The following is a 19,865-nucleotide window of genomic DNA, read 5'->3' as shown; positions in this document are numbered from 1 at the left end:
CTGGATGCATCGCGCTGCTGCCGACTGCAACAAAGAAACCGTCGCTACATCGCTCAAACACATGTAACAACGCCGGAATAACGCTGCTGTCATCGGCGGAGGAGAGCACAGAGGCCTCGGTCCTGCTCACCGCGGAGAGGACTCCTCCGGGAGAAGTGTCGTGCGGAGACGAGTTTGTGTTTTGGTGAGTGTTTGTGTGTTTGCTCCGGATGAGCTGAGCAGTGATGTGGACGACACAATGTTTTCTTTTAGGAAAGTATCCTCAGTTCGTGTTGGGTCGATGACTGTGTGGACTGAAATCTAACTGTGGAGAAATCAGCTGCTCTTTCTGTGGGAAAGTGTTACTTTTAGTCCGTCGCCATGTTAAAGTTCTCACAACTTACCTGAGAAACACTCAGGCAGCAGCGTACCTGGATGTGTGTGTGTGTGTGTGTGTGTGTGTGTGTGTGTGTGGTCACACTGGTGTCACCTCCTGTTGTCTTCTTGCATCCCCACCTAATTCAATCCGGATGTCAGTAATAAGACAGACCTGTTTGTTAGCAGTCTGTTTATCCAGCAGTTTTCTTTTGGAGAGAGAAGAAGTACACTGATGATGTCCAACCTGTGACCCATACTTGGGATTGTTGAAGTCGAAGAGGTTTAAGACCCACAAAGAGGTCAGATTGTGTCGTATTTCACGATAAAAGAGCAAAGATGAGGAAAGAAAAGTCAAATCATAAACATCTTGTAACCTCTCTGATTTAATTGCTCCTGACATCTAGGTTTAAAACGGCTGAGTACTATAAACTGCATCGTCAAACACAAGTAACAACAAGTCATTTTCAAATTAATCATTTTTTCCGAAATTTAATTAACTTCGACTGACCAAAGTCGACTGTTTATGGAAGTCTGAAGGTGCATCCGGGCTGAACAACCATCCCAGTGCCCCGGGGAGGGTTAGCAGTTGTTTTAAGAGTTGTAGGTGTTGCATTTTTTCAGAATGGACTATTTTGGTCGCACACGCACCCAAAAAATCTGTCAAGCGACTAAACATTTTCATCGGTCGCACCGGTAATTGTGCCGGAAATTTAGGAGATTTAAATTTCTTTCATTCCTGTTAACATAATGTGTCAAGAAATTAAATTAAAATGTCTTAACGGGTGCACCAAAAATATGTGCTGGTGTGCCTAACTCTCATCCAGTGTGAAAATGAAGTCTGGAGCCTCGATTTTAAAATAAAAAGAAGTAAAAAGCGCCTTTTCTCGCAGTTCTCTGTATGAGCGACTGCGGCTACACCTTGACATTTACTCACTATGATTGGTAAGGTGATGAGGACGGGGAAAATGGAGAGCAGGTGGTAAGAGCAAGGAGGTGTGGAGAGAGAAGAATGGGAGCAGCGGAAGAGAAAGGTAAAAAAAAAAAAAACAAAACAAACGAGAGCAGGAGCTACTGAACAGCGGGTACTCACTCCCTCCTCCTATGTGCCAGGTGCAGCGCCGCCCCCATTTGGCTTACTAACAAGTAACGGGCAAAAAAAAAAAAGTGTGTGTGCATGTGGGTGGGTGAAGTCTGCCAGTTGATGGATGACCTGTCGGGATGGGAGGGGGGTGGTTGGTTGGGAGAGAGATGGAGGAGGAGGTGGTGGTGAGGATGGAGCATTGTAATGGTGACAGGGGGTCATTTATCTGTCTGGTGGATCTGACCAGCCGGTCACTGTGGGAGATCGGGCCGCTCACCAGGACGTCCACTCACCGGCTGTGTCCGTTTTTTCTTCTATCCGTAAACGCCTACTTCCCAGTTCCTCTACCTCTGCTTCCTCTGCACTTCCTCTGAAATATTGCAGCATTTCTTCTCTTCCATACTCCCCCTCACGTCTCAACTGTCTCCCGTCCTCACCGTCACTGTACCTGTTCTTCTACCTCTTCCCTTCGGCTCCTGAACTTGGTGACACACCAACCGTTTGCAGTGTACACTATCTCTAACACTTCAACTGCTTTCAGTGGTTACATTTTTCACAATTTATAACTGACAGCTCACACACTCCAACTGACACTTAAGCTGTTTACAGTGCACTTCTTCTCAGCCGTGTCTGCCACTTTGACTCCAGCTGATAGTCAAATGCTTTTAGCAGAGTGCAGCCTGGCCGTTAGATTCAATTGTTGGCAGTTTACATTTGTATGTGTCATATGTACCGTGCGGACATTTCTACATGCGCCGTATTATGTTCACTTTACATGCGTATGACGTGACTTTTACATCGGATGGTGGAAAGGCGTTTAAACATTTGTAAGTGTGAAACCACTTGATATTTTTCAATTTCCACTCATGTTTGTTGCTACAAAAACGTTGCTTTGAACAAGACGTCAGGACACCTCCAGCAGTGTGTGTGGTGGCCAGAGCCAGGTATTCAAGGCCAAAACATGATGTTGTCCTAATCCCAACCAGCACTGTCACAAGATTACATTTAAAATTGAACCTAAAGAAATGTAAAGTTTCCACGTATCCATGGTTTGCAGAAATGTACACTGACAGCATTTATTCTGGTAACTGAGTTGCACAGTTCAGCCCTGACATTTCAACTGCTTTCATCTCTGCAACACTTCAACTTCAGTTTTCCATTTCATATTCATATGTGATATTATATCGTTACCGTGATATGAGACTATATATTGTCTTAGATCATTATATCGTGATATGTCTTTTCCTGGTTTCAAAGTCTGGATTACAGTAAAATGATGTCATTTTCTGAGTTTACCAGACTGTTCTACTTGTCTTTACCCACTGAGTCATTATATCCACATTACTGATGATCACTGATCAGAAATCTCATTGAGTTAATACTTTTTCCAAGTACCAAAAGTCATCCCCGACAGTATTGTTGCAATATCGAAGTAGGGCTTGTTTGGTCAAAAATATTATGATGTTCGATTTTGTTGTCCCATCCTAGCATTGACAGAGTGCTTTTGAGGAGATTTAAAATATCCAAGTGTATATCGTGTATCACGATACGGCCTAGAATATAATAAAATTATTTTTAAGCCCTAACTTCAGCTAAGCACTTTCTGTACTTACTCAGTTTAACAGTGCCAATGTGGCTTAATCTTGAAATGCAAATGTCCAATGCTTTCAGTAAATACACTTCCACTGATTTCAGCTGCTCTCAGTTCTCACACTGTGCGGCCCTCTGCACCTGCACTTGTCAGGATAAGCGAGCACGCTTAAATCTTTCTCATAAAATTTCGCCTTCTTCTGGGCTTGTTGAACATTCTTTGCATTTTTCCTCTCTCCTCCTTTGCTCAGCTCTCTTTCCCTCTTAATCTGTTTTCTGTCTGTCGGTACTTCCTGCCTTTTCCCTCCCTTTTTAAAAATCTCCCCTTGTCCCCTTTATCCCTCCAGAGGGACTAATAAGCGGCATTATGAGTCTGTTTGAGGCGAGAGGCAGATGGGATTCAGCTTGTAGGCCAGATAAGGGTTTTTTAACTCGGCTGTGTCTTATCACACCCTGTCACTGCTACTTAAACTGAACAGATACCGGCTGGCATCATGTACAGACTGGTTAAAATCCTCAAATTGAGATAGTGGAAGTTCTGTCTGAGGCGTGTTGGCGTAATCCCCGTTCAGAAGGGCGGCAGTGATGTCAGAGCACTAATTTAAATGCAGTGATGGGCGACTTTTTTGGGGTAGCTCGCGAACTCAACAGCCTCCCAGGAGTTTACTCACTGTTATTACGCATCGGTTAATCAACATCTTGGTCGCAGGGTAGAATTTAAAATTAGGTTTTTTTTATTGCCGGTTTGTCGGACACATTGCTCATCTGCATTCTGCTCAGTGCCCGGCGTGTCACCGCGCACATCACTCAGTGACACACGAGGCGATCTGGTGACAAGACAGACAGCATTTTGTAGTCGGTATGAGCTGCTTTCCATCAGCCATCATTATTTTTAATTACACCATTTCCCCGCCTCCCCCACTGCGCTTGTTGTGCGCCACAGCAGAGTACCACAGGAAGCAGTCTCTAACAGGAAGCACAGGCTCAAAGATCGGAACCTGTGAAGCCTCAAATTAGACCAAATGAAGGCACAAAATAGATCAGAGTGTCACACAGAGTGTGATGGTGAGAGGCGCATTTTGCCTACCATGAGCTAAGTGTGCATCGGTGCTCTGAAATCATTTTATTTAATCTATCCTGGCCGTGCACAGAGCAGTTATTTTTATGATTGATTAGGCATTAATCATGAGATAATGTTATTTGGCGCTATATGAATAAAATTGACTTAATTTTGTTGTTTGTAATAATAAATCCCATCACAATTTCCTGGAGCTGAAAGTGACTTATTGAAACTGCTTGTTTTGTCTGATTAACAGCGTAAAATACAAATACATTCAGTTTCCTGTCATGTAAGACACAAGAAAAGCAGCGGCTCCTCACATTTGTGAGCTGTCCAGGGCATTCATAGTATCAGACTTTCACGACACGATTATCCTGACCAGAGTACAATATTGATATAATGGCGATATCTACCTGCACTATGGGTAGAGTGTCTCCTGTTTGTTATCTCCCCCTACGTGATTTTATGTGGCAGTAGTCGCGGCGCACTGTGGTTGTAGTTAGCTAACTAGTTATTGCATCTTCTTCTTCTTCTTCCTGTTTTATGTTAGGTGGCAACAAGCGTTAAGGTGCATTACCGCCACCTGCTATGACGAGCGAGAATAGAAAGAAACAGAAAGGATTTGAGGGGCGCTGGATTATTTACACAACATTGTCGTGTGCGTATCATTGACACAATATCAATATTTAATTTTTAAATATCACAATTATCATCAGTATATGTATATCATGACACCCCGCGTCAGAACTGAAATGTCTCAATGACTGTTAGACGTTATCATGGAAGTTCATACACGCATTCATGTCTGGATGAATTGTTATTTGTTAATAACATTTTGGTAAAATTAAACAAAAAACACAGTTTCTGAGTGCCAGAGTCTAGTTAATTAATGGGAAACACTGCAGAAACAAGTGATGGGGGGATGGAGTGGCTGTGACAGAGACACCATTCATCCTATTACAAGACACTGTACCATCAAAATTATGTCGAAGCTGCTATTTTAATTTTATTCATTACAGACTTATCATTTGAAACTTGCTGCTACATTTATGTTGACTTGTATGCTCGCCTCTAACTATTTTCGCTTGTTTAGCTGACCCGCTGTGCCCTGACTAGAAGACTCTCTGGGTTATGGCAGCAGTTAATTGAAATCAATTAATTGTAAATGTCTTAGCAAATGTTAGTGCTCTAACACGCTGAGCTAATGTTGTTAACATGGTGAATATTATAAGGCGTTTATGAGGCTGATGTAGGCGTTTGGTTCAGATAGATAGATAGATAGATAGATAGATAGATAGATAGATAGATAGATAGATAGATAGATGGAAGGTATAGCCATTTATATCTTTCTGTCCTTGGACAACCATGTAAATGTACATGTCTTACACTGGCAGATGGAGTGGGAATGAATTTATATTCAGCAGCCTTTTGTTAAGTCAGTGATAGACTGCTGAGCTCACAAAAAAAGCACACACACACACACACACACAAACACACACGTACACAAATACACAGACATCAGACATCACTCAAGTAAAACAGCACTCTCATGCACTGCTGCGCTCTGAAGTCAGTGACATCAGCTGCTGCAGAGAGAAACAAACAGGAAGACGACATGTTCCCACTGCCCTTGACAGGTGCTTTGTGTCTAAATGCAGTGTACGACCTGCGTGTGCACGCACCTGTGTGTTTATGTGTGAGTGTGTGGGCAGTGTTTTTGCGCCTGCTGATGCACTGGTGACTCACAGAGGCCATTACAATGACAGGATAACTCGAGCGGTAGTGCACTTTGCAGTAATGCTGGCAGATTTCCCTCCCGGTGGGTGCTGATATTGTGACTGGCAGAGATGAATTCAGAAAGTCTCCACGAGAAACCAGTCTCCGTGTGCAACTTCACGAGTGAACCTCCCTCCCTGTTTTAGCTTGCTCATCGGTTTGTCAGGTCAAGGTTGACGCTGTCATCTTATTGCCATCCTGCGGGACATGTGTCAGTCTGCTCAGGAAGGGTTACAGCGGTGGAGCTGGTTTCCCTTGGGGAGACAACAGGGAACATGAAATCATTAGTGTCGTGACAAACAGGCCTTATTCGTGGCTAATGTCTGCTCCTCGTAAAAACCCCGTCGTCTCAGCTCATTTCGCCTCACTGTATCTCGTCTTGTCACCAATCGTTTGGCGTCCCGTCACTCCCAATCACCTCATCTGACATCTTGTCTGATCTGATTGGAGGTTGGCTCCATCTTTTTGGGGTTCTGAGCAAAGAGGGCTGCATGGAGGGAGTATCGGTCGATGTGCTCATTTACATATAAATGACAGCAGCGTCTGAGGTGCTGGACTTTGGCTCATTTGTCATTTTGTGGCGATTCCGTCGCCACATGTTTGTTTGTGTGTGTGTGTGTGTGTTTCTCCTCAATATTGAAATATTTCTTTTGTCTTGTCTGTGTGTCAGTGCAGCGTCATCATGTCTCAGTGCTGAGACAATCAGCTCTGAATCAGCTGCCTCCCGCCGCCGTCTGCCACGTGACATCATAACTTCCATGAAACTATCTGATGGCTTTTCCAGTTGGATAAAATCAATTGACTCATCCTGGAATGTAAAGTCGATTAGGCTAGAGCGAAAAACGTCAGATAAATGTGAGGATATTGTCATGGACTGAAAACTAACAGGGTGTAGTAACTGCTCTGATGTGCTTTTGGTGCGCAGCGCATGTGTTGTATCGGCTTTTGTTTTATAAAAAGGGAAAAACAATAGAATTTCCTGCCAGAGACTCTCTTTAAAAGCCCTGAAGTCTTCTCATGTGTCATCTCTCAGTGTTATTGTAACAGGAATCCTGGCTGCCTTCTCCGACTGTTTACTTATAAACCCCAAAATAGACCAGACGGCTCTCTGAGGCCGGGTTACCGCACATCATATTCCCACTTATATTAGATGTGATATTAGATTTGTCCGCGGGCTTTAAAAGGGATGGGGTGAACCCAGTTCTGCGACAATTGTGGGAAACCCAGCCCTCGACATCCTTCTTACTGTAACATAGCCTTTGGGCTGGAAAATATGGCCAAAATATCTGTAGCACCATAATATTAACTGTTAACATAGATACGTTTAGGGCCTGCTGATAATAACAAGTGCATTGTATGATAGTGTTTTAGATGTGCTCCCCTTTAAAACATTAAACAAGCAGTGCTACACTGTGAAATTGGACGAGAAAATCGATGCATCTCTCATGTCTGTACGCTCGATATGAAACTACAGCCAGCAGCCAGTTAGCTTAGCTTAGCATAAAGACTGGAAACAGGGGGAGACTGCTAGCCTGGCTGGTAATCAGATTATGTTACCTTCATCCAGAGCCAGGGTTTTATGCTAAATTAATGCCGAACTATTCTTTTAAGGCCCTCTTTCAGTGAGGTGGTCGTCGGATTCTCAAATGACATCTGAAACATCCTTTCCGACTGGTGTGGCTGCATACGACAAGCTTTGAAGCTTCCCAAAACCAACCATCTCCCCCACTTCATGCTGTGTTTGACCAGGTGTGCACACGGTGAACAGAGGCAGGGTTTAAACTTACCGGCTTTTAGGACGACTGAGCGTGTAGAATTGGTGTTGGAGCTAATCAGTGAGAAACATGCAGAAGTAAAATCAAAGCAAGAAGATTCAGCATACGACTAGATGATGACGAGGCGTTGTAGTGTTTTAGCAGACCACTCACGCACTAAATCATCCGGGGGAAAGCTTTTACCGAACACACCTGCGGCAGCCAAATTAGATCAGTCACTTCCAGGTCGGGTCTTGATGTCAGCCTTGGTACATTATTGTTTTTTTCCCCAGCTCTGCTTGGCAGATATTTTGAGCCAAATAGGAATAAACTGAGTGAATCTGTGTTTTTGAAGTCATCACAAAAGAGAGTGCTGCCATAACTGATTATTGATTTTGACTGCTTGGACTGTTGAGTCTGAGCGATTTCTATCCACAGCTGTCAAGGATTACTGCCAGTGTGGCACTAAAGCTCTAGATAAACACCCACTTATTATCACATCATCATATAACACCATTCAGGCTTGACGTGAGCCCTCTTTATCAAGTAAAGCAACTTTTAGTGCATGAAATGCAAAAAAACCTGAGGGAAAGTTTTGTTTTTATTGGAATTATCCCAAAATAGTGAAAATGTCTCAACCTAACGCAGTGAAACCTTTTCTCAGCCCGTCACACAACTCTCGAAATAGTCTCGAGCTTCTCAGGCTTGGACGGCAGAGCTGCACAACGCTGCTGATGTTATCTGCTAATACTGCAGGACAGCCTGTGTTTAAAAAGTGTGAGGGCATTTCCTTCTCTGCCTCCCACTCTCTCCCTCCTTCTCTCTTTGTCTCGCTCTCCGTCTATTTTCTGGCCATAATTACAGAGCTCATGAAAGCGTTTAGAGTCTCATGAATATTTAGGTCTTGGAGGGGAAGTGTCAAGGGAGACCCATGTGTGGCTGGCCTGCCCTAATTGTGGAGATCCACAACCTCACACACACACACACGCACACACACACACACACACACACACACGCACACTTAAAATGAGCATGGAAGGCTAGAAAATGATCAAAAAGCCTCCAATTTGGGAAAAGTTAATATAGGCTTAAACAAAGGTGTAAGCACAAACTGGCGCATGCGCGCACACACACACACTAACACACACACACACACACACACACTAACACACACACAGCGGGGAGGTAATAATAGCACAGCTGGTTCTTTCTGCTCACTATTGTTAAATAGCGAGATAATGACGGACACAAGCCTAGCAGATGTGTGTGCGTTTGTACCTAGCAGTCTGGAGGATGGGATGGGGTTTTTGGATGTCATGTCATGCTAAGTCATAGCAGGGATGCAGAGAAGTGTGACTCATTGACTGTATGACGGACAGCATTGAGTCCAGGGGAGATGGTTGGGAGGGGGGATGCTTTTTGGCTGGAGAAAGCTGGAGAGGAAGGAAGGGGGTGCATGAACAGAACTATGTATACACAAAATGAATCAATGAATTAGAGCTAAAAGAAGCAGGAGGAGTGAGAAAGTAGGAAGATAGGAAGTTGGGGGGAAGGAATAAAAGGCGGATTAAGGAAAAGCGGAAGGAGCGAGCGTACAAGTCGGTGGGCGGACTGAGAAAGGAATGGGGAAATCAGGAGGGTTGTGTGTGTGTGTGTGTGTGTGTGTGTGTGTGTGTGTGTGTGTGTGTGAGAGAGAGAGAGAGAGAGAGAGAGAGAGGGAAAAAGGTGAGAGGTGAAAAGAAGAAGGTGAGAAAAGAAGCAAACGAGAGAGACATGGGGTGAGAGTTTTGACATTTTAGAAGGAGGCTTGTACTGTAATGAGTCATTTCAGACAGGGAGGGAGGCTGGCGAAGGATGGGGGAGAGTGGTGAGAAGAACAGAGGAGAGAGGTGTAAGGAAATGTGGGAGAAAGATGAGAGACCTGAACAGCATATTGGGATGGTAGGAGACGAGGGAGTACAGTGGAGTGTGTCGCTGCAGATGGTGATGTCTCTGTAAAGGTGAGAAGCGAGGGTGGAGAATTTAAACACAACAAGCGTGTATGTTTAGTCCCAGAATAGAAAATAGCATGATGATATAAATGATTCACTGGTAGAGTTGGTTGGGTGTCTGTGGACTGTGTTTTATAAATTCATAATGCTCACATACTGTCGCTGAACTGAGTTCAAAATAATCCCTACCGTTCACATTAGCATTTATTACTGTGGGATCAGAGCAAATTTAACAGCTGTTTAGGTCAGCGTCAAATCACTGAATTACATAAATGTACAGATGGCTGACATAGTAAAGGACACGCCAAAATTAAGTGCCATAGTAAGGTGTCTCTGAAATTCTCCTGGAGGGATGAATTCAATTCTTTCAAATGTTATTTCCTCAAATTAGTGCTTTGAGGATGATGACAGTGAGCATTATCTTAAAGGAGACATATTATGTTCATTTTCAGGGTGGTCATTTTATTTTGGGTTAGTACTAGAATCGGTTTACAAACTTTAATGCTCAAAAAATACATCAGTTTACTCATACTGCCCTGGCCTCTGTCTGAAACGCTCTGTTTTAGGTCCTGTCTCTTTAAGTGCTTTAGCAGAAGGGTAAGCGCTCATTGGTTGAGGATTACACAGCATGGCGACACAGTGTAAAGTTTTGTTAAAACATTATGATGATGATGATAATAATGAGGGGAGGGAGGGGAGCGGAAGAAAGTAGAGTGGAGGAAATTTGAGCAAGACACAAAACAAGAACAACCCTACATCGAACCCTGAACCCCAGCGTGTGAGTCAACAAGCTGTTGGTGTCTAGAATGAAACGTCAACTGTGAATTATTTTAACTGTATAACGTAGTAAAGTTACGTCACGTACATAATATAACTGAAGCTACGTACGAAACATAGGTAGGTTTGTCACTGAGGTCATAATGAAGTAACATAGTTATTTGAACCCAAACCACAACGTTTTCCTAAACCCAATCCCCAAGCCCAATATTATAGTGTAATAAACACCGATCAGCCACAACATTAAAACCACTGACAGGTGATGTGAATAACATTGATCATCTCATCACAATGCGATGTTCTGCTGGGAAACCTTGGGTGCCAGCATTCAGGTAAATGCCACTTGACACGCACCACCCATCCAAACACTGTTGTGGACCAAGTACACCCCCTCATCACAACAACACTACCCGATGGCAGTGGCCCCCCAGCAGGACAATGTGCCCTGTCACACCGCAAACACTACTCAGGAACAGCTCGAGGAACACAATAAAAGGCCCAAGGTGTTGACCGGGCCTCCAAATTCCCCAGATCCAAATCTGATTGAGCATCTATAAGATGTGCTGGAGCAGGTCTGATCCATGGAGGCCCCACCCCCCAACATACAGGAGCCAGAGGATCCACTATAAAATGCCCTGGTGCCAGTCACCACAGGACACCCTCAGAGGTCTTAAGTCCATGTCTTGACAGGTCAGAGCTGTTTTGGCTGCACAAGGTGAACCTTCACAATATTAGGCAGGTGGTCATAATGTTTAATGCCTGATTGGTGTATATTGTTTGTAAAATATGAGTCACTGTTGTGCAGTGTGTGTGTTTGTTCCCATGCTTGTGATGTACAATTTGGGATATGTGGTGCACACAAGACATGGTTCAATCAAAGCTAGCAGCAACAGCAACCGCTGAATGAATGTCTGAACCATTTTAGAACAAAATGAACAATGAGGCAGTTACTTGCAGCACCCGCCCATGATCATTCTCAAGAGATACTTTCTACACCAAATTTCACATTTGGACTATTTTCATTCATATATTCAAACAACTGGTATCCAATAGACCCGATCACTACAGTATGACAGCGCGTTAACAACACCAGTCACTCCTGGTTGACTTTCAGTTGATTTCAGGAGATATGTGAAATCAGCAAACTTGTTTATTTCTGCTGTCATTTTCAGGTGTAACTTTAACATTTAAAGATTTATAGTTAAACACGATGGTCGGACCTTTCTGATGTTTCTGCTTTGTTTATTTTATGAACTTTATGTCTCCAATCTAAGGTTAGTGAAATTGTCGATATTAGTGAGAAATGAGAGCACCAGACATGCATTTTAGATTAATTAGATAAATACACTTTGAAATAACACAATGAAAAAAGGCCATCAAGTTTTGTAAATAAACACTGTCATTGTTGCTATAGCAACAACAAGAAGAAGATCAAAGGAGATCAAAGGAGACAAATCAAAGGAGATCAATGGAGACAAATCAAAGGAGTTCAAAGATTCAGTAAACGTTCTAGAATGTTGGAAATGCTATAAAGGTTAGAATATATGTTTATGCCATTAGTACTCAGACCCCGTTACAATGGAACGTGCCCCGAGTAGTAGCGAAAGAAGCCCGATGAGAGATCAAGCTGCGATTCAGAAAAGAGAAAGAAAAGAGAGGAGAGAACATATGCTGGCAAGGAGAAGACAGCGAATCCAGATGAGACAAAACACAGAGGTCCAGCAGAAGACAAAGCTGGGAGACATGGAAAACAACTACAAGATGGATGAATTTGCTTTGCTTTCCCTTCAGAGAAACCTAAGGTGTGAGCTGAGGGACCGCAAGGTGAAGCTCACCCAAGTTGGATCTGAGGGCAGAGTCAAATTGGAAGTCCAAGAGGATGCTCTGACTTATATCCTTGAACAGCTCCAAGGAAAGAAAGCGTGGAGCTGTGAGAAAGAGCAGATGGAGAAAGAGATACATGGCCTGAAAGCCCAGCTAAATAAGGGCCAGTCTAATGTCCACTCCTCAAACACGGAGAGCGAGTATATGAAATCACAGATCCAAGCGCTCTGTAGGAGCCTGTCTCAAGCTCTGGATAATCTTGACGTAAAGACTTCTTACAGTAGGACCCTCGAAGACACACTGCAAAAGATGAATGAGGATATGAATCTGAAGTTGGAGGAGACTAAAGACCTGGAGTCACAGCTCATCAAATGCTCCGAGATGCTGAAGAACACTAAGGGTGCCCTTGAGCAGCAGATTTCTAACAGCAAGGATGTTCAGGTCAAATTGGAGAAAGTGGAGGCTGAGAATGAGGGCCTTCAGAGGGAAGTAAAGGCAATGAAATTAGACGTTGGTTTTGAAAAGCAGCTGCGCGCATTGGCTGAACACAACACTGAGGCAACTACTCTAATCCTGAAGTTGCAGCACTCTGACAAAGAAACAGAGTTTGAGGCTCGCACAAAAGTCGAACTGCTGGAGGCCGATCTTGTATATGAGAGGGCTCAAGTTCAGAAGCTGCAGAAGAGACTTGGCAAGAAAGAGGAAGCTCTTCTAGAACAAAAGGAAGATGCTAAGAAGTTTGTAGAAAGAACCCAGACTTACCATCGACTCCAGATTGAGGAACACAAAGCAGAAACCAGGAAGGTCGCATTTGCCCTGAAAAAGGCAGAGGATCTGCTGGAGACCGAGTGCCTCTGCTGGCAGCAGGAGAAAACCTCCCTGCTGGAGGAGATGGAGAAATCCAGAGCTCTCTATGTGGCTCAGCTGGACAAGCAGAAACACAAGAACGACACCCTCGTGGCTGCTCTGAAAAGCATGAACAACCATCAAATTGAGTGGATGAAGGAACAGAAGTCCCTCATTCAGAAGGGGAAGGAGGCTATGGAAAGAGCTAAGGCTTCCCATCAAGCCCAGCTTGAGGAATGCAAAGAGGAAACCAGGAAGATCGCATCTGCCCTGAAAAAGGCAGAGGATCTGCTGGAGACCGAGTGCCTCCGCTGGCAGCAAGAGAAAACATCCCTGCTGGAGGAGATAGAGAAATCCAGAGCTCTCTATGTGGCTCAGCTGGAAGAGCAGAAACACAAGAACACCACCGTCATCGCTGCTCTGAAAAACATCAAGCAGCAACTGAACAACGGTCATTTTGAGTGTAAGGAGTTAAAGAATTCCCTCATTCAGAAGGGGAAGGAGGCTATGGAAAGTTGTCAGGCTTTCCATCAAGCCCAGCTGGAGGAACACAAAGAGGAAACCATGAAGATCGCATCTGCCCTGAAAAAGGCAGAGGATCTGCTGGAGACCGAGTGCCTCTGCTGGCAGCAAGAGAAAACCTCCCTGCTGGAGGAGATGGAGAAATCCAGAACTCTACATGTGGCTCAGCTGGATGAACAGAAACATAAGAACGACACCCTTGTGGCTGCTCTGAAAAGCATGAACAACCATCATATTGAGTGGCTGGAGGAAAATACATCCCTCATTCAGGCCACAGGAGACTTCAAGAAGACTCTGCAGGATATGCAGCAGGAGGTGCAGGAGGCTATAGAAAGATCTAAGGCTTCCCATCAAGCCCAGCTGGAGGAACACAAAGAGGAAACCAGGAAGATCGCATCTGCCCTGAAAAAGGCAGAGGATCTACTGGAGACCGAGTGCCTTTGCTGGCAGCAAGAGAAAACCTCACTGCTGGAGGAGATGGAGAAATCTAGAGCTCTACATGTGGCTCAGTTGGATGAGCAGAAACACAAGAATGACACCCTCGTGGCTGCTCTGAAAAGCATGAACAATGATCATATTGAGTGGCTGGAGGAAAATACATCCCTCATTCAGGCCACAGGAGACTACATGAAGACTGTGCAGGATATGCAGCAGGAGGTGCAGGAAGCTATAGAAAGATCTAAGACTTCCCATCAAGCCCAGCTTGAGAAACACAAAGAGGAAACCAGGAAGATCGCGTCTGCCCTGAAAAAGGCAGAGGACCTGCTGGAGACTGAGTGCCTCTGCTGGCAGCAAGAGAAAACCTCCCTGCTGGAGGAGATGGAGAAATCCAGAGCTCTACATGTGGCTCAGCTGGACGAGCAGAAACACAAGAACGACACCCTCATGGCTGCTCTGAGGAATGTTGAGCAGGAGTTGAAGGGTCATCAACTTGAGTGGCAGGAGCCAAAGACATCCCTCATTCAGGCCACAGAAGATCTTAAAAAGACCCCGCAAGAAAAGGAGCAGGAGTGGGAGGAGAAAGAAAGCTCCATGAAGTGCCAGTTGGAAGATGTCGTGAGCCAGAAGAAGACAAAGAAGAAATGGTTCCGAAAGTTCTTCTAGAGCCCAGATCCACGCTCAGGAACACAGACTTGCTCAAACACACGCATTTGTTATCCCTGTGATACGACGGGTTTTCTCCGGGTGCTCCGGTTCCCCCACTTTCATTGAGGAAGAAATTCTTCAATAAAAAAAAAAAAAAAAGTTAAATCAGTGCATAAAAATGATAACATCTGCACGGCATTGCACGATCTGGCCCAAACCATCTACGTTCATCTGGCCCACATATTGCATCTGCCCTGAAAAAGGCACAGGATCTGCTGGAGACCGAGTGCCTCTGCTGGCAGCAAGAGAAAACCTCCCTGCTGGAGGAGATGGAGAAATCCAGAGCTCCACATGTGGCTCAGCTGGATGAGCAGAAACACAAGAACGACACCCTCATGGCTGCTCTGAGGGATGTTGAGCAGGAGTTGCAGGGTCATCAAGTTGAGTGGCGGGAGCTAAAGACATCCCTCATTCAGGCCACAGAAGATCTTAAAAAAACTCCGCAAGAAAAGGAGCAGGAGTGGGAGGAGAAAGAAAGCTCCATGAAGTCCCAGTTGGAAGATCTCATGAGCCAGAAGAAGAAAAAGAAGAAATGGTTCCGAAAGTTCTTCTAGAGCCCAGATCCACGCTCAGGAACACAGACTTGCTCAAACACACGCATTTGTTATCCCTGTGATACGACGGGTTTTCTCCGGGTGCTCCGGTTCCCCCACTTTCATTGATGAAGAAATTCTTCAATTAAAAAAAAAAAAAAAGTTAAATCAGTGCATAAAAATGATAACATCTGCACAGCATTACACGATCTGGCCCAAACCATCTACGTTCATCTGACCCACATATTGCATCTGCCCTGAAAAAGGCAGAGGATCTGCTGGAGACCGAGTTCCTCTGCTGGCAGCAAGAGAAAACCTCCCTGCTGGAGGAGATGGAGAAATCCAGAGCTCCACATGTGGCTCAGCTGGATGAGCAGAAACACAAGAACGACACCCTCATGGCTGCTCTGAGGAATGTTGAGCAGGAGTTGCAGGGTCATCAAGTTGAGTGGCGGGAGCTAAAGACATCCCTCATTCAGGCCACAGAAGATCTTAAAAAGACTCTGCAAGAAAAGGAGCAGGAGTGGGAGAAGAAAGAAAGCTCCATGAAGTCCCAGTTGGAAGATCTCATGAGCCAGAAGAAGAAAAAGAAGAAATGGTTCCGAAAGTTCTTCTAGAGCCCAGATCCACGCTCAGGAACACAGACTTGCTCAAACACACGCATTTGTTATCCCTGTGATACGACGGGTTTTCTCCGGGTACTCCGGTTCCCCCACTTTCATTGATGAAGAAATTCTTCAATAAAAAAAAAAAAGTTAAATCAGTGCATAAAAATGATAACATCTGCACGGCATTGCACGATCTGGCCCAAACCATCTACGTTCATCTGACCCACATATTGCATCTGCCCTGAAAAAGGCAGAGGATCTGCTGGAGACCGAGTGCCTCTGCTGGCAGCAAGAGAAAACCTCCCTGCTGGAGGAGATGGAGAAATCCAGAGCTCCACATGTGGCTCAGCTGGATGAGCAGAAACACAAGAACGACACCCTCATGGCTGCTCTGAGGGATGTTGAGCAGGAGTTGCAGGGTCATCAAGTTGAGTGGCGGGAGCTAAAGACATCCCTCATTCAGGCCACAGAAGATCTTAAAAAGACTCTGCAAGAAAAGGAGCAGGAGTGGGAGAAGAAAGAAAGCTCCATGAAGTCCCAGTTGGAAGATCTCATGAGCCAGAAGAAGAAAAAGAAGAAATGGTTCCGAAAGTTCTTCTAGAGCCCAGATCCACGCTCAGGAACACAGACTTGCTCAAACACACACATTTGTTATCCCTGTGATACGACGGGTTTTCTCCGGGTACTCCGGTTCGCCCACTTTCATTGAGGAAGAAATTATTCAATAAATAAAAAAAAAAAAAGTTAAATCAGTGCATAAAAATTAATACATCTGCACGGCATTGCACGATCTGGCCCAAACCATCTACGTTCATCTGGCCCACATATGGTCTGCAAGGCCCTCTGTACCACCATCTGCATAAAAATATCATTAAATCTGAGCATAATAAAAAAATAGCATGAAATAAAATCAAAGAAAAAAGATAATAATAATGTCACATTTGTCAGTCAGTTGTTGAGAATTTAAAATCTGTTGTAAAGCTTTAACCACACACAGGTCATTTGACAGCAGAACTCGTGCTTTACTTCTCATACTTCAAGTACCTTCAGCTGATTATACCTTTACTTAACTAAGGTTTTGAATGCAGGACTTGTACTTGTAATAAAGTGTTACATTGTTGTATGTATTTCTACATAAATGAAGGATCTGAGTACTTCCTCCACCACTCATCTACTACTGACTACAGAAAAATAACAGATCAAGTCCCAGAAAAATCCTGTGAGCTTTTTGATGAGGGAACCAAGGCGATCACTTTTTTAGATCACTCTGTATATAAAACACTGATGCAAAGGAAAAAATACAGAAAAGCATAATATGTCTCCTTTGAATTGAGATCCGGTGACTGCGAAATGCCACCGCACAGGATCCACATAATTTTCATACTCATCAAACCATTCAGTGACCTCTTGTGCACTGTATGGAAACATCTGCATATGGGGAATGAGATACAATATTGCAGCCAGTGTGTACCAAGTGTGAAAATGTCAACGTTGGCTCGCTTACTGATGATATCAAATGGAGAGGGGAAGAAAGTAGAGTGGAGGAAATTTGAGCAAGACACAAAACAAGAACAACCCTACATCGAACCCTGAACCTTGCTGTTGGTGTCTAGAATGAAACGTCAACTGTGAATTATTTTAACTGTATGACGTAGTAAAGTTACGTCACGTACATAATATAACTGAAGCTACGTACGAAACATAGGTATGTTTGTCACTGAGGTCATAACGAAGTAACGTAGTTATTTGAACCCAAACCACAATGTTTTCCTAAACCTAACGAAAAAGTGTTTTTGCCTTAACCTAACCAAATTACTGCTACACTGCTTGGTCATGTTTTGGGAAAGATTAGATATGTGGTTTTGAGAAACACTCGCAATACACCTCTTCAGTTGTTTCGGTACGAGGATGTGTTGCAATATCAGATTGGGACACTGTATCAGATACTCAACTATATCACAGCCACTAACTACATACCAAGAACCTGCCACTAAATGTATGATGTTAAGAGCTGAACCCTTGCTTTCCACTAGAATCTTTCCTGTAAAGCCCAATATTATAGTGTAATAAACACCGATCAGCCACAACATTAAAACCACTGACAGGTGATGTGAATAACATTGATCATCTCATCACAATGCGATGTTCTGCTGGGAAACCTTGGGTGCCAGCATTCAGGTAAATGCCACTTGACACGCACCACCCATCCAAACACTGTTGTGGACCAAGTACACCCCCTCATCACAACAACACTACCCGATGGCAGTGGCCCCCCAGCAGGACAATGTGCCCTGTCACACCGCAAACACTACTCAGGAACAGCTCGAGGAACACAATAAAAGGCCCAAGGTGTTGACCAGGCCTCCAAATTCCCCAGATCCAAATCTGATTGAGCATCTATAAGATGTGCTGGAGCAGGTCTGATCCATGGAGGCCCCATCCCCCAACATACAGGACCCAGAGGATCCACTATAAAATGCCCTGGTGCCAGTCACCACAGGACACCCTCAGAGGTCTTAAGTCCATGTCTTGACAGGTCAGAGCTGTTTTGGCTGCACAAGGTGAACCTTCACAATATTAGGCAGGTGGTCATAATGTTTAATGCCTGATTGGTGTATATTGTTTGTAAAATATGAGTCACTGTTGTGCAGTGTGTGTGTTTGTTCCCATGCTTGTGATGTACAATTTGGGATATGTGGTGCACACAAGACATGGTTCAATCATAGCTAGCAGCAACAGCAACCGCTGAATGAATGTCTGAACCATTTTAGAACAAAATGAACAATGAGGCAGTTACTTGCACCACCCGCCCATGATCATTCTCAAAAGATACTTTCTACACCAAATTTCACATTTGGACTATTTTCATTCATATATTCAAACAACTGGTATCCAATAGACCCGATCACTACAGTATGACAGTGCGTTAACAACACCAGTCACTCCTGGTTGACTTTCAGTTGATTTCAGGAGATATGTGAAATCAGCAAACTTGTTTATTTCTGCTGTCATTTTCAGGTGTAACTTTAACATTTAAAGATTTATAGTTAAACACGATGGTCGGACCTTTCTGATGTTTCTGCTTTGTTTATTTTATGAACTTTATGTCTCCAACCTAAGGTTAGTGAAATTGTCGATATTAGTGAGAAATGAGAGCACCAGACATGCATTTTAGATTAATTAGATAAATACACTTCGAAATAACACAATGAAAAAAGACCATCAAGTTTTGTAAATAAACACTGTCATTGTTGCTATAGCAACAACAAGAAGAAGATCAAAGGAGATCAATGGAGACAAATCAAAGGAGATCAATGGAGACAAATCAAAGGAGTTCAAAGATTCAGTAAACGTTCTAGAATGTTGGAAATGCTATAAAGGTTAGAATATATGTTTATGCCATTAGTACTCAGACCCCGTTACAATGGAACGTGCCCCGAGTAGTAGCGAAAGAAGCCCGATGAGAGATCAAGCTGCGATTCAGAAAAGAGAAAGAAAAGAGAGGAGAGAACATATGCTGGCAAGGAGAAGACAGCGAATCCAGATGAGACAAAACACAGAGGTCCAGCAGAAGACAAAGCTGGGAGACATGGAAAACAACTACAAGATGGATGAATTTGCTTTGCTTACCCTTCAGAGAAACCTAAGGTGTGAGCTGAGGGACTGCAAGGTGAAGCTCATCCAAGTTGGATCTGAGGGCAGAGTCAAATTGGAAATCCAAGAGGATGCCCTGACTTATATCCTTGATCAGCTCCAAGGAAAGAAAGCGTGGAGCTGTGAGAAAGAGCAGATGGAGAAAGAGATACATGGCCTGAAAGCCCAGCTAAATAAGGGCCAGTCTAATGTCCACTCCTCAAACACGGAGAGCGAGAATATGAAATCACAGATCCAAGCGCTCTGTAGGAGCCTGTCTCAAGCTCTGGATAATCTTGAAATAAACACTTCTAACAGCAGGACCCTCGAAGGCACACTGCAAAAGATGAAAACGGATATGAATCTG

General features: G+C 44.0%; 1 protein-coding gene across 1 annotated transcript in view; it reads left to right on the top strand.

Annotated features, from left to right (window-relative positions):
- Window positions 1-39: 39 nt before the first annotated feature.
- Window positions 40-19,865, top strand: part of LOC141017321 (SPRY domain-containing SOCS box protein 4-like) — a 92,695-nt gene continuing 72,869 nt past the window's right edge. Inside the window, exon 1 of the mRNA XM_073491990.1 lies at window positions 40-184. The gene's annotated coding sequence lies outside the window, so the exon portion shown is untranslated. The remainder of the gene's footprint in view (window positions 185-19,865) is intronic.

This window comes from Pagrus major, chromosome 21 (genome assembly GCF_040436345.1).
Source record: "Pagrus major chromosome 21, Pma_NU_1.0".
Taxonomy (NCBI): domain Eukaryota; kingdom Metazoa; phylum Chordata; class Actinopteri; order Spariformes; family Sparidae; genus Pagrus; species Pagrus major.
The sequence above is the reverse complement of the archived record's forward strand: the minus strand, read 5'-3'. Positions and strand labels throughout refer to the sequence as shown.